The following is a 12,505-nucleotide window of genomic DNA, read 5'->3' on the forward strand; positions in this document are numbered from 1 at the left end:
AACGAGAGTAAAATATAGAATTAGAAGGTATGCTGGGCACAGCTTGCAAGAAGTTGACTCGCTCCGGCGCCATCTTGGAATTTTATGCAGGGCAAAATAATGCTGCATTTGTTTAACCAGGCCTACGCAATGTGTTAAAATGTCTGCCGAATGTATGAAAACAGATTCACCTTAAAAACGGGGAATGTTACCAAGAAATCTATACGGCAGTCGGACTCACAACGTGAGGAGGCAATTGCTCCCGTGGAGTCCAATTCAAACGTGTTTGGCCAGCAGGACCGCTTAGCGATGCCAGACCTTCCTCAACACACTATGGCATTCATGTCCGCCATTTTTAAAATGGCAACAGGTTTAAAAAATCTTGCATTAATCTAGCGCCGTTCATAACCTCAAAACGTTTCAAAGCACCTCATAGTCAAAGAGGTACTTTTGCATTATAGTCACTGTAGCAATGTAACAAGGCAACAGCCAATTGGTACACAGCAAGCTCCCACAAACAGCAACAAGATGATAACCAGATAATTGCTTTTTTGGGATGTTGATTGAGGGATGAATATTGGCCAGGGCATCAAGAAAAACTGCCATGTTCTTCTTCGGAATAGTGCATTGAGGTTTTTTTATGGGCAGCACTGTGGCGCAGTGGTTAGCACCGCTGCCACACAGCACCAGGGACCAGGTTCAATTCCGGCCTCGGGTCACTGTCCGTGTGGAGTTTGCACATTCTCCCCGTGTCTGCCTGGGTTTCCTCTGGATGCTCCGGTTTCCTCCCACAATCCAAAGATGTGCGTGTTAGGTTGATTGGCCATGCTAACTTGCCCGTTTGTGTCAAGGGGATTAGCCGGGTAAATGCATCGGATTATGAGCATAGGGCATGGGAGGGATTGTTGTCAGTGCAGGCTCGATGGGCCAAATGGCCTCTTTCTGCACTGTAGGGATTCGACGATTCTATGTTCACCTGAGGGGGCAGACAGGACCTTGGTTTAATGCTGCATCAGAACGATGACACCTCTGGCAGTGCAGCACTCCCTCAGCACTGCACTGGAGTGTCAGCCTTGATTTAGGTGCTCAAAACCCTGGGGTGGGGGTTGAACCCACGACTTTCCGACTCAGAATGTTAGCAATCGAGATACAGTTGGCCACATCTTAACAGGCACGTGACTATGGCAACGCGACTGGGAGAGCGAGGGTGCGTGTGGAAAGCATCACGAGTTGTAATGGTAGATAACACAGTGGTTATGTCACTGGACTAGTAATCCAGAGGTCTGGAGTAATAATCTTGAGACAGGAGTTCAAATCTCACCACAGTAGTTGGGGGAATTGAAATCTCATCAAGTAAAATTTATCGTCAAGAATACTGAGCACGAAACTACCAGATTATCGTAAAAACCCAGCTGGTTCAATAATATCCTTCAGAGGAGGAAATCTGCCATCCTTACCAAGTCTGACCTACATGTGTGTCCAGACTCACAGCAATGTGGTTGACTCTTGAATGGCCCTCTGAAATGGCCCAGCAGGTTACGAAAGGCGGCTCAAATCCCACCATCTTCCCAAGGGCAATAAATGACGTCCTTGCCGTTCCTACACGCCCAGAGTCCCACCCCATCCACATGTTTCCCTTGAGGCGATCGTGCAGGGGGAAAAAGACAATTGTCCACCTCCTGTGGAATGTGCCTTTGCAAAGAAGGTTCTGAAGAGAGATGAGGTGGTTTCAGTTGAGGTTCATCCCGCTTAGCTCCGTGATGCAGAACTCTGCGCTCTACGTGCTGTTCCCAGGGATGCAGGACTCTGTGCTCGACAGGCTGTCCCCAGGGACGCAGGACTCTGTGCTCGAGAGGCTGTCCCCAGGGACGCACTCCTAGACAAACATCAGACATTGTTGTGAGAGCCATCAACTCGGTGAAAGATGCGCTTTGGTCTGCTTGAAACTTGCTGATCTTCCAGCGCAAGAAGTTTTCTCCACCCAGTGTTGCAGACTGGCACATTCCAAAGTCCAGGACTACGTGTTGCGAAACGCACTAAAGCTTGGAGCAGCTGACGCAGAGGCGCAGTGGGGAAGGTCGCCGTCTAAGAGCTTTCAAACGCAGTGAACTGAGGGGAGGGGAATTGTAGAGAACCTCCTCGGGCTGTGTGACTCGCACTGAATGTACGCAGTGAATATTACATGGGTCACAATTGCATTGAAGCATCTCAAAGTGCAACTTGATCGAGGTAGAGAACCTGAATTTCATCACACTTTGGCCATTTTTGAACATTTGTAATGTTATTTCTGATATTTTATGAATCAAGTATATTTTTGCAACTAAACAAAAATGCAGGATTTGCCCACATCCCATGAATGAATAATAATTTTAAAACAGAAACATAAAATGCTGGAGAAACTCGGCGGGTCTGACAGCATCTGTGGAGAGAGAATTGAGCCAACGTTTCGAGTCTGGATGACCCTGCGTCAGAGCTTTGTCATCCAGACTCGAAACGTTGGGTCCATTCTCTCTCCACAGATGCTGTCAGACCCGCTGAGTTTTTCCAGCACTTTGCTTTTGTTTCAGATCCCAGCGTCCGCAGTAAGTTGGAAATCAGAATTATTGTGACATTGATCCTTGCATCATTTTAATCTGGAAAGTCGACAGAAACTGTTGGAACTGTACCTTTAGCTGTTTTAATTCAGGCACCTAAAGCTTCAGCAGAAAGTCTGAGTCCATTCAACACCACCTGATAGCAGAGTTCCCACAACATACGCCTCCAGGCTCTTGAGTTAGATCTCTGGCGCTTAATCTTCAACGCAATCAAATCTATTAAGCTGAAATGTGACAGGGCCTTACTCCCAAAGCACCGAATTTTATTCACCATTACTCTCCGATATTCATCTAGCCATCAAACATCCTGGGTCAGATAGCTCTGTCAGTGCGCCAAGTGGCTGTTTAATGACATTAGCTTTCAAGGAAGTCTAATTCACAGAAAAGTATATGCAAATACATCCCCGACTCTTATCAGTTCCAACTCCCAGTTAATTAAAGTCAACAAGGAAGTAAAACAAAACGTGGCGATACATAAAGTAAGTATTTGCCAAGAAACTGGGAGCAATTATCTGCTGTCAGAAGAAAGTTTTTTTAAATTAATTGACAGCCTTAAAAATGCCGTGCACTTGCTTACACATCCGGAAGAAACATTTCAGCAATGTAATTATCTCCAAAGAACATCTTCTCGAGGAGTAATACTGAGGGCCACCGTCTGCCAAGTCAGAGTTTGAATTCTGCAACACTCCCCCGCCCAATACAGATTATTTAAAATAAACCCCAAACACACTCGGTATTGGCTGGGCTGAATTCAATACCTCCATCTCCACTGATGTGGAGTTGCCTGCGTAGGACTGGGGTGGGCACAGTAAGTAGTCTCACAACACCAGGTTAAAGCCCTCTGGGTGCAGCGCTCCGAAAGCTCGTGCTACCAAATAAACCTGTTAGACTTTAACCTGGTGTTGTGAGACTTCTCACTGTGTCCATCTCCACTGCAGCTGAGTTACTCTGTGAACTTGGTGTTTATGGGGGACTTTCCCCACCAAGTTTTCTGTAGGAGTGACCAAACCTCAGATCGGACGCAAGGGGAGGGGGCAAAATAAACGCTGATAAAATGGTTAGCACTGCTGCTTCACAGCGCCCGGGACCCGGTTCAATTCTGGCCTCGGGTCGCTGTCTGTTTGGAGTTTGCACATTCTCCCCATGTCTGCGTGGGTTTCCTCTGGGTGCTCCGGTTTCCTCCCACTATGTAAAGGTGTGCAAGTTAGGTTGATTTGCAATGCTAAATTGACCCTAGTGTCAGGGGGACTGGCTAGGGTAAATACGTGGGGTTATGGGGAAAAGGCCTGGTTGGGATTGTGGTCAGTGCAGAATCGATGGGCCAAATGGCCTCCTTCTGCACTGTAGGGATTCTACGATTCTATGAAAATACCGTTAGAGCATCTCGGGGCCTACAACCTGCCCATCATGTAGAAGATGGTCGCTTGCTTGTCTGTGTTTTAACATGACTGGTCAAAAGGGGTTTCCAACTCCAAACCTGGATGAAATCCCTCCTGTGTTACTAATCCCATTCCAAACAAAAAGCTGGAAAACCGGGTCGTCCAAGTGAGAACTAAGAAGCATCCTGTCAATTCTGGGTACTCTGCCTTCACATGTTGTTGGGCATTACAGTGCCACATGTTAACAGAATGGAATCAGCTGAAATGCCCCAAGGGTGCCCCCCGATCTGAGTGCCGTTGGTTACCCGCAAGACCATGGGAAGCCAGTGATGGTGTAGAAACACTCCTTCAAATTCTTCCCTGGGATATCAGCACTGATGGCAAGGCCAGCATTTGTTGTCCATCCCTAATTGCCCTGAAGAAGATAGTGGTTAACTGCCTTCTTGAACAGCTGCAGTCCATGTGGTGTAGGTACACCCACAGTGCTGTTAGGGGGTTTCAGGATTTTGACACAGTGACAGTGATATAATTCTCATTCAGGATGCTGTGAGACTTGGAGAGGAACTTGCAGGTGGTGATGTTCTAGGTGATTGAGGTGAGGGGATTGGAAGGTGTTGTTCAAGGAGGCTTGATGAGTTCCTGCATCTTGTAGATGGCACATGTAATGACGTCAAGGAGGCACTTGAGGTTGGCCTCTTGGAATATGAGCCTCCCCCTTTGAGGTCACCTGGCAAGACATTCCATCTATAGGTCCAGGCAGCGGGCGACCGAGGGGGCCATCCAACCTGACTGTCTTCCCCTCTACCGCGGCTATATTTGCGGCCGAGTGTCCCTGGAAAGGAAGCGTGCGGTGTCCGAGGGCATAGTTTGATGCCTTCCATGCCCGCTGGGCACCGCAGGGAGGCGGGTGCATTATTGACCCCTTTAATCACATTTTAATTTGACGTTTTAAGTTTTCTCTCCACTTTGTCTTTTGTTTTGGGCGGTTCCTCTCCTTTTTGGGAGCTGTCCCTTTTGAGTTGTCCCGAAGTTAGTTTGATTTTGTTTATTTGGTTGGAAAAAAAAGAGTTCCCTGATTGAGGTCATAATTGCCTGCCCAATCAGGGAGCCTCATCTGTATTTCAAAAAGGGAGGGTCAGGCCTTCCCGATTCTGACTGTGTTGCAGAAGCACCCTTAGGAGAGGAGTAGAGTTTGTAAATGAATGGATGGGGGTGCCACTCAAGTGGGGCTGCTTTGTCCTGGATGGTGTGGACTCTCGAGTGCTGTTGGAGCTGCACCCATCCAGGCAAGTGCAGAGTACTCCATCACACTCCTGACTTGTGTCTTGGAGATTTGTGGTTTATGGGGGTGAGTTGCTCACCGCAGAATTCCCAGCCTTTGGCCAGCACAGTATTTATATGGCTAGCCCACTTCTATTTCTGGTCAATGCTAACTCGCAGGATGTCGATAGTGGGGAATTCACCGATGGTATTGCCTTTGAATGGCAAGCAGAGATGGTTAGATTCTTGCTTGCTGGAGATGTTCATTGCCTGGCACTTGGGTGGTACAAAATGTGGCCAACAGTCTATGGAATTAGATGTACCAATGATCCCTCTGGAACATAGCGTTCCTCAACTCTGGAATGCAGGTGACTCTGGTTCTTCAGCTGATGCTCAAACCCAAATCCCCACACTATGGTGACTAGAAAAAGAGTTAGGATTTTGAAAATGTCCATTATTCTGACGGTGTAATGGAGAAATCGGCAGTCTAGAGGAACTGGAGTTGGGAGCTGAGGTGAGGAAACCTTAAATGAGAAATCTGGTAACAACCCTGCTCAGTTTGATTGTCAGATTAATGATTCATGAACATAAGAACTAGGAGCAGGAGTAGGCCATCTGGCCCCTTGAGCCTGCTCCGCCATTCAATAAGATCATGGCTGATCTTTTCATAGATTCAGCTCCACTTACCCACCCGCTCACCATAACCTTTAATTTCTTTAAATCTATCTATCTTTGCCTTAAAAACATTCAATGAAGTAGCCTGAACTGCTTCACTGGGCAGGGAATTCCACAGATTCACAACCCTTTGTGTGAAGAAGTTCCTCCTCAACTCAGTCCTAAATCTGCGCCCCCTTATTTTGAGGCTATGCCCCCTAGTTCTAGTTTCACCTGCCAGTGGAAACAACCTGCCTGTGGAAACAACCTGTCTGCTTCTATCTTATCTATTCCCTTCATAATCTTATATGTTTCTATAAGATCCCCCTCATTCTTCTAAATTCCAATGAATATTGCCCCAGATTATGCAGTCTCTCCTCATAAACCAACCTTCTGGAATCAACCGAGTGAATCTCCTCTGCACCCCCTCCAGTGCCACTATATCCTTTCTCAAGTAAGGAGACCAAAACTTGTAAACATGTCTGCAGCCCAGTGCCCGCAAACGAGAGAATGTGAGGGAAACTGAATAACAATTTTTGCGTTGAGCCCTGGTATCACTTCCTCATTTTTGGAAACTGAAACTTAAAACTGCTCTTAAAATAAACACTCCTGTCTCTCATTCACAAATTCTGCACTCACAAGCGAAAACTAATGAATATGGGGTGGGAGTTGACTCCGTGGGTTCAAGCTGACAATATGGCCAAGATTGCATCCATTTTCTGCCAATGCTAAGTTCCCCCCAAATATCTTCCCAACGTTGTTCAAATACATTCCAACTTAAAAATGGACGTGAGTCAGCGGAAACAACTGGAACCCAAGGAAAGCAACAATACCACATCATATATTTCTTGTCCAAGTATAACAACTTAACTCACACTTGATGCCATGAAAATAGATTAAAAAACAGAAAAAGCACAGTGAAGAATAATTACATTAAAAAAAATAGCAAAAACTTCACACCAGAAGAATGACTATTCAGCTGACCACTCTGCCCCCATGCACGGCACAATGGTTAGCACTGCTCCCTCACAGCTCCAAGGACCCAGGTTCAATTCCGTCCTCGAGTCACTGTCTGTGTGGAGTTTGCACCTTCTCCCCGTGTCTGCGTGGGTTTCCTCCGGGTGCTCCGGTTTCCCCCCCCACAGTCCAAAGATGTGCCGGTTAGGTGGATTGGCCATGGTAATTTGCCCCTTAGTGTCAGGGAGATTGGGTAAATGCATGGGGTTATGGGTGGGTGGGATTGTGGTCGGTGCAGACTCGATGGGCCGAATGGCCTCTTTCTGCACTGCAGGGATTCTATGATTATACTTGGTGCGGGGTCTCAAATTCTGGTCACAAAATGCAAGGGGCATTTCTGAATGAACACAACTGGAGGATTCTCCCTCTGGGAAGTCAAGTGTGCGGCCAGTTGTGAGATTGGAGATTCTCACAGGTGCAGGGCTTGATGGTCTGTTGTTGGAGGTCGCGGAGACTTTGGCGTATTGTGGTTACAGACGGGACTCGATCTCTTCAGACACATCATTGGTTTGGGCGCTAACTCCAGCCCATGGTGTCGATTCTCAGAAAAGTCAGTCTCCATAACAACAGCGTAATTCAGCTGCGATGAATCCATGAGTGAGGACACATGAGAAGGATGTGATACACTTGTTAGCTGAGAGCTTTGAGATTCGTTTGAGGGAAAGGTATGATTCATGGGCAACTGTCAGATCTTATGAGCAGATTCTACTCTCCAACTTGTTTTCACTCAGTAGAGACATTGATATATCCTCTTCACCCGTTTTAATGAATCAACTGAAATCTCAAAGTGTTTTTCGGCCCAGTTCCCCTCCTGCGGTTGGCTCTCTCCAGGGATTCCGGATTTTTTTCCCCCCCAAAACGGGCCTTTCTGGATTAATTTCTGATCTTGAACTGAAGTTCCCATTTTGTATTACTGACATTAAAATCAATCTTTCCTCTCCACCAGCAATATTAATAGCTCCCCATCTACACTTTTTAAGCATCATTTCTCATCATTGATTGCACTAGCCGGAACTGACAGCTTCCCGATGAGAACTGGCAAAATGCAAAACAAAGCTAATCATAGAATCCCTACAGTGCAAGAGTCCATTCGGCCCATCGAGTCTGCACCGACTCTCCAACGGAGCATCCCATCCAGACCGTATCCCCGTAACCCCATGTATTTACCATCGCAAATCCATCTAACCTACATATCTTTGGACACTAAGGGGCAATTTAGCACAGCCAATCACCTAAACTGCACAACTTTGGACACTGAGGGGTAATTTGGCATGGCCAATCCATCTAACCTGCACATCTTTGGACACCAAGGGATAACACCAAGGGATAACACTAAGGGCATGTCTTTCAGATTGTGGGAGGAAATCGGAGCATCCGGAGGAAACCCACGCAGACATGGGGAGAACGGGCAGACTCCACGCAGACAGTAACCCAAGCTGGGATTTGAACTCGGGTCCCTGGCGTTGTGGGGCAGCAGTGCTGACCACTGTGCCATCGTGCCGACCCTCTTCTGCAGTAACACTGAACACTGTTAATCACGCAGTCCCTTTAATTATTGATCTGAAAGGCGGAAAGTGTCACGTTTTGGGCTCACTTTGTATGTGCTAAAATAGGTAATCAAGTGTACTTAAGCTTGAAGAGAAGCAAAGATATTAGACACAGGAGGTTACATCTTGCTCTGTATTTTACTCTGCCAGAGTTCCTGCTTGTGAGGGTTGTCCCATTGCCTGTCCTGGAACGTTTGTGTATGGTGGATAATAAGAACCAGATCAGCCTTCGCCACATTCTATCACTGAATAGCTTCCCAGGACTGTCACAAGAAGAAAGACCTCTTAGGCTTTATAGCCGAGGGATGCTGGAACCTGAGCCAAGTAAAGAAGAGGATGGGCGGCACAGTGGTTAGCACTGCTGCCTCACAGTGCCAGGGATCTGGGTTCAATTCCCAGCTTGGGTGACTGTCTGTGTGTGTTTCCTCCAGATGCTCCGGTTTCCTCCCACAGTCCAAAGATGTGCGGGTTAGGTGGATTGGCCGTGCTAAATTAACCCTTAGTGTCAGGGGGACCAGCAGGGCAAATATGTGGATTTAGGGGGATAGGGCCTGGGTGGGATTGTGGTCGGTGCAGACTCGATGGACCAAATGGCCTCCTTCTGCACTGTAGGGATTCTACGATTCTAGGATGAGAGAATATTGCAGGGGAGATGGTCAATGCAAATAACAAATAAACTCTGCCAAATGATTCAGGGGTCAAATTGTGCACAAGGGCATCGGTTAGCTCAGTTGGCTGGATAGCTGGTTAGCAATGCACAGCGATGCCAACAGCGTGGGTTCAATTCCTGTACGGGTTGAGGTTATTCATGAAGGCCCAGCCTTCTCAACCTTGCTCCTCACCTGAGGTGTGGGGTCCTCAGGTTAAATCACCACCAGTCGTAGCCTCTGGGGCTATGGCGACTTTACCTGTTTATTTGAACTGAAGAAGCACGCAGCAAGAGGAACGGTCGTATGAGGAATGGTTGAGGACTCTGGGTCTGTACTCGTTGGAGTTTAGAAGGATGAGGGGGGGATCTTATTGAAACTCACAGGATACTGCGAGGCCTGGATAGAGTGGACGTGGAGAGGATGTTTCCACTAGTAGGAAAAACTAGAACCAGAGGCACAACCTCAGAATAAAGGGACGATCCTTTAAAACAGAGATGAGGAGGAATTTCTTCAGCCAGAGAGTGGTGAATCTGTGGAACTCTTTGCCGCAGAAGGCTGTGGAGGCCGGGTCATCAAGTATGTTTAAGACAGAGATAGATAGGTTCTTGATTAATAAGGGGATCAGGGGTTATGGGGAAAAGGCAGGAGAATGGGGATGAGAAAAATATCAGCCATGATTGAATGGCGGAGCAGACTCGATGGGCCGAGTGGCCTAATTCCGCTCCTGTGTCTTGTGGTCTAAGAGGGCTGTTACATTAACAGTTAACAAATTTCTGATTCAGCTGTACTTAAACAACAGAGAATGGTTTAGTTCAGCACCTAAACCAGCTTGTGTTCAGGAACCAATAGCTCATGAAACTTTCACAAGCCCGAGCGTTGGCACTGTCGAGTTGTGTATGTGTTTACAAGCTGAATATCGCTGAGAGTATCTTCACTATCTGTAGCGGTACAATACTGGGCATCAAATATCACACAGTCAATAACACAGCCAGGCAATATACAACATGAAAGGAGACAGGACTGGTGACTGATGAATTACTCACGAAGAGGTTCAGCAGAAAGGCTGATAAGCAGCAGGGAGGAAGGGGCAATACGCAGTGCTGCCATTTTGAATTGCCTCAACAGTGAATGAAAAAAGTAACAGATCAATGACCCTTCATAGAATCCCTACAGTGCAGAAGCAGGCCATTCAGCCCATCGAGTCTGCACCGACAACAATCCCACCTAGGCCCTAACCCCATATTTACCCCACTAATCCCTCTAACCTATGCATCCCAGGACACTAAGGGGCAATTTAGTGTGGCTAATCCACCTAGCCTGCACATCTTTGGAGTGTCCCACACAGACACGGGGGAGAATGTGCAAACTCCACACAGACAGTGACCCAAGCCGGGAATCAAAGCCAGGTCCCTGGTGCTGTGAGGTGGCAGTGCCAACCACTGTGCCACCGTGCCACCCTTTTGACCACTATGGCAAAATTTCAGGTTAATAAATATAAGCGAAAAGTTTTTCAATGGATGTCTTGTTCATGTAGCCAGCATGGTGATACTCAGTCCTTTCCACCAAGCCAGCAGGGAATGTGTCGGATGTTATGCTCTTGATAGCCAGTCGGTGGAGGAAGAAACAAGGGCCAATCAGTTTTACAGCACAGAGAGAGAGGCCCTTCAGCCCATCGTGTCAGCACCAGCCTTCAAGCACTCCATTCTACCCCTATTGTGCAGCTCTAGTACGTTCTGGCATTTCAAATGCTCTTCTCAATATTTCTTGAACATGGAGGGTTCCTGCCTCCACTTCGGTGAAACATTGCAGGCATATACCTCCTGTGGCAGTGAGTGTCGCTTTACATGTGTTCAAGTAACCATCCAATCAATCTTCCCGACCTGTGTGCACTTAACCTCAATTGAAACTAAACACACTTGAGTGTGGTGGAGGCGGATTCAGAATGGGATTACACAGTTCTGTAAAAAAGAATAGGGAGACTGTGCAGGGTCTCGGGGGAAAGGTGGTGGGGGATTGTTTCCACTGCTCATTAGCAGAGCTAGTCTGTAATGATCCTGCAATAATCATTTTAATGCTATTTACACTTAGACCAATTGCTTTTGTTTGAAGAAACTTTAATTTCAGATATTCTTTTCATTGTCAGGGACCCAGGTTCGATTCCCAGCTCGGGTCCCTGTCTGTGTGGAGTCTGCACGTTCTCCCCGTGTCTGCGTGGGTTTCCTCCGGGTGCTCCGATTTCCTCTCTCAGTCCAAAAATGTTCGCGTTAGGTGGATTGGCCATGCTAAATTGCCCCTTAGTGTCAGGGGATTAGCAGGGTAAATATGTGGGGTAGGGGAATAGGGCCTGGGTGGGATTGCGGTTGGTGCAGACTCAATGGGCTGAATGGCCTCCTTCTGTACTGTAGGGATTCTATCAGGTGGTGCAGCAAAATGGAAATAACATTATTGATGCCACGCTATCGACTGCTACAGGAATCAGAGAACTCAAAGTAATTTACCTTCTAATCCTTTCACAAGTATCTTTACATTATCCCAGTAATTTAGACTTCCAATGGACAGATATTGTGCAATTCGTGATACGGCGAATATAATCTACCTAACAGAATCCCACTTTTTTCCTGAGTTTTGATGCCAGTTGCGAGCCTCTGGCCAAAGGTTCGATCCATTGAAGATGCCAATGTAACGCACAATGGTCAGACAGTGCAGAAACTCACCAGGCAACAGCACAAGGAAGACCTGCATAGGTGGGGCTTTGATCTCCAGATGTGGCCGACATCTCAACCAGAAACAGATGTTTGTGAGCAATTGATGCTTGGAGGTTGCTCAGCTGAACAAATGCCCCTCCAGACGCAAAAGGAAATAAATCAGTGTTTCATTCAAATAAAAGTTTGATAGCCCACAAATCTTCAGACTTCCAAATCCTAAACTTAATGAAAACCAAATTACTTCTGATCTGCCTCATTTTTCCTCCTATTCTTACAATCCCTACAGTGCAGAAGGGCTATTCAGCCCATCGAATCTGCACCGACTCTCCAACAGAGCATCATACCCAGGCCCTACTCCCATAGCCCCTCAGGTGTACTCCGCTCATTCCCCTAACCTGGAAAACTTTGGACACTAAGGGGCAATTTAGCATGGCCAATCCACCTAACCTGCACATCTTTGGAGTGTGGGCGGAAACTGGAGCACCCGGAGGAAACCCATGCAGACACGGGGTGAATGTGCAAACTCTGTACAGACAGTGACCCGAGAATGCAATCAAATCACGGTCCCTGGCGCTGTGAGGCAGCAGTGCTAACCACTGCGCCACCTTGCCACCCTTCAATTAAACTCGGTGGGGGTGGGGGGTGGAGGGGGGAGAGGGATTTGAGAAACGAGACTTCACCCGGTTCAGTCCCTATTATAACGAGCAAGATTATACGCAC

The 12,505-nt window shown here is 47.2% G+C and overlaps 1 protein-coding gene across 4 annotated transcripts in view; it reads right to left on the reverse strand.

Moving 5' to 3' along the window:
• Positions 1 to 12,505, reverse strand: part of pik3cd (phosphatidylinositol-4,5-bisphosphate 3-kinase, catalytic subunit delta) — a 236,768-nt gene that overhangs the window by 132,068 nt on the left and 92,195 nt on the right. The window contains exon 1 of one of the 4 annotated variants that reach the window (XM_078238710.1): positions 2,646 to 2,862. The exons of the other annotated variants lie outside the window; for them this stretch is intronic. The gene's annotated coding sequence lies outside the window, so the exon portion shown is untranslated. Of the gene's footprint in view, positions 1 to 2,645; positions 2,863 to 12,505 lie in introns of those variants that run through there. 4 annotated transcript variants of the gene reach the window in all.

The sequence above is a fragment of the Mustelus asterias genome, chromosome 22 (genome assembly GCF_964213995.1).
Source record: "Mustelus asterias chromosome 22, sMusAst1.hap1.1, whole genome shotgun sequence".
Taxonomy (NCBI): domain Eukaryota; kingdom Metazoa; phylum Chordata; class Chondrichthyes; order Carcharhiniformes; family Triakidae; genus Mustelus; species Mustelus asterias.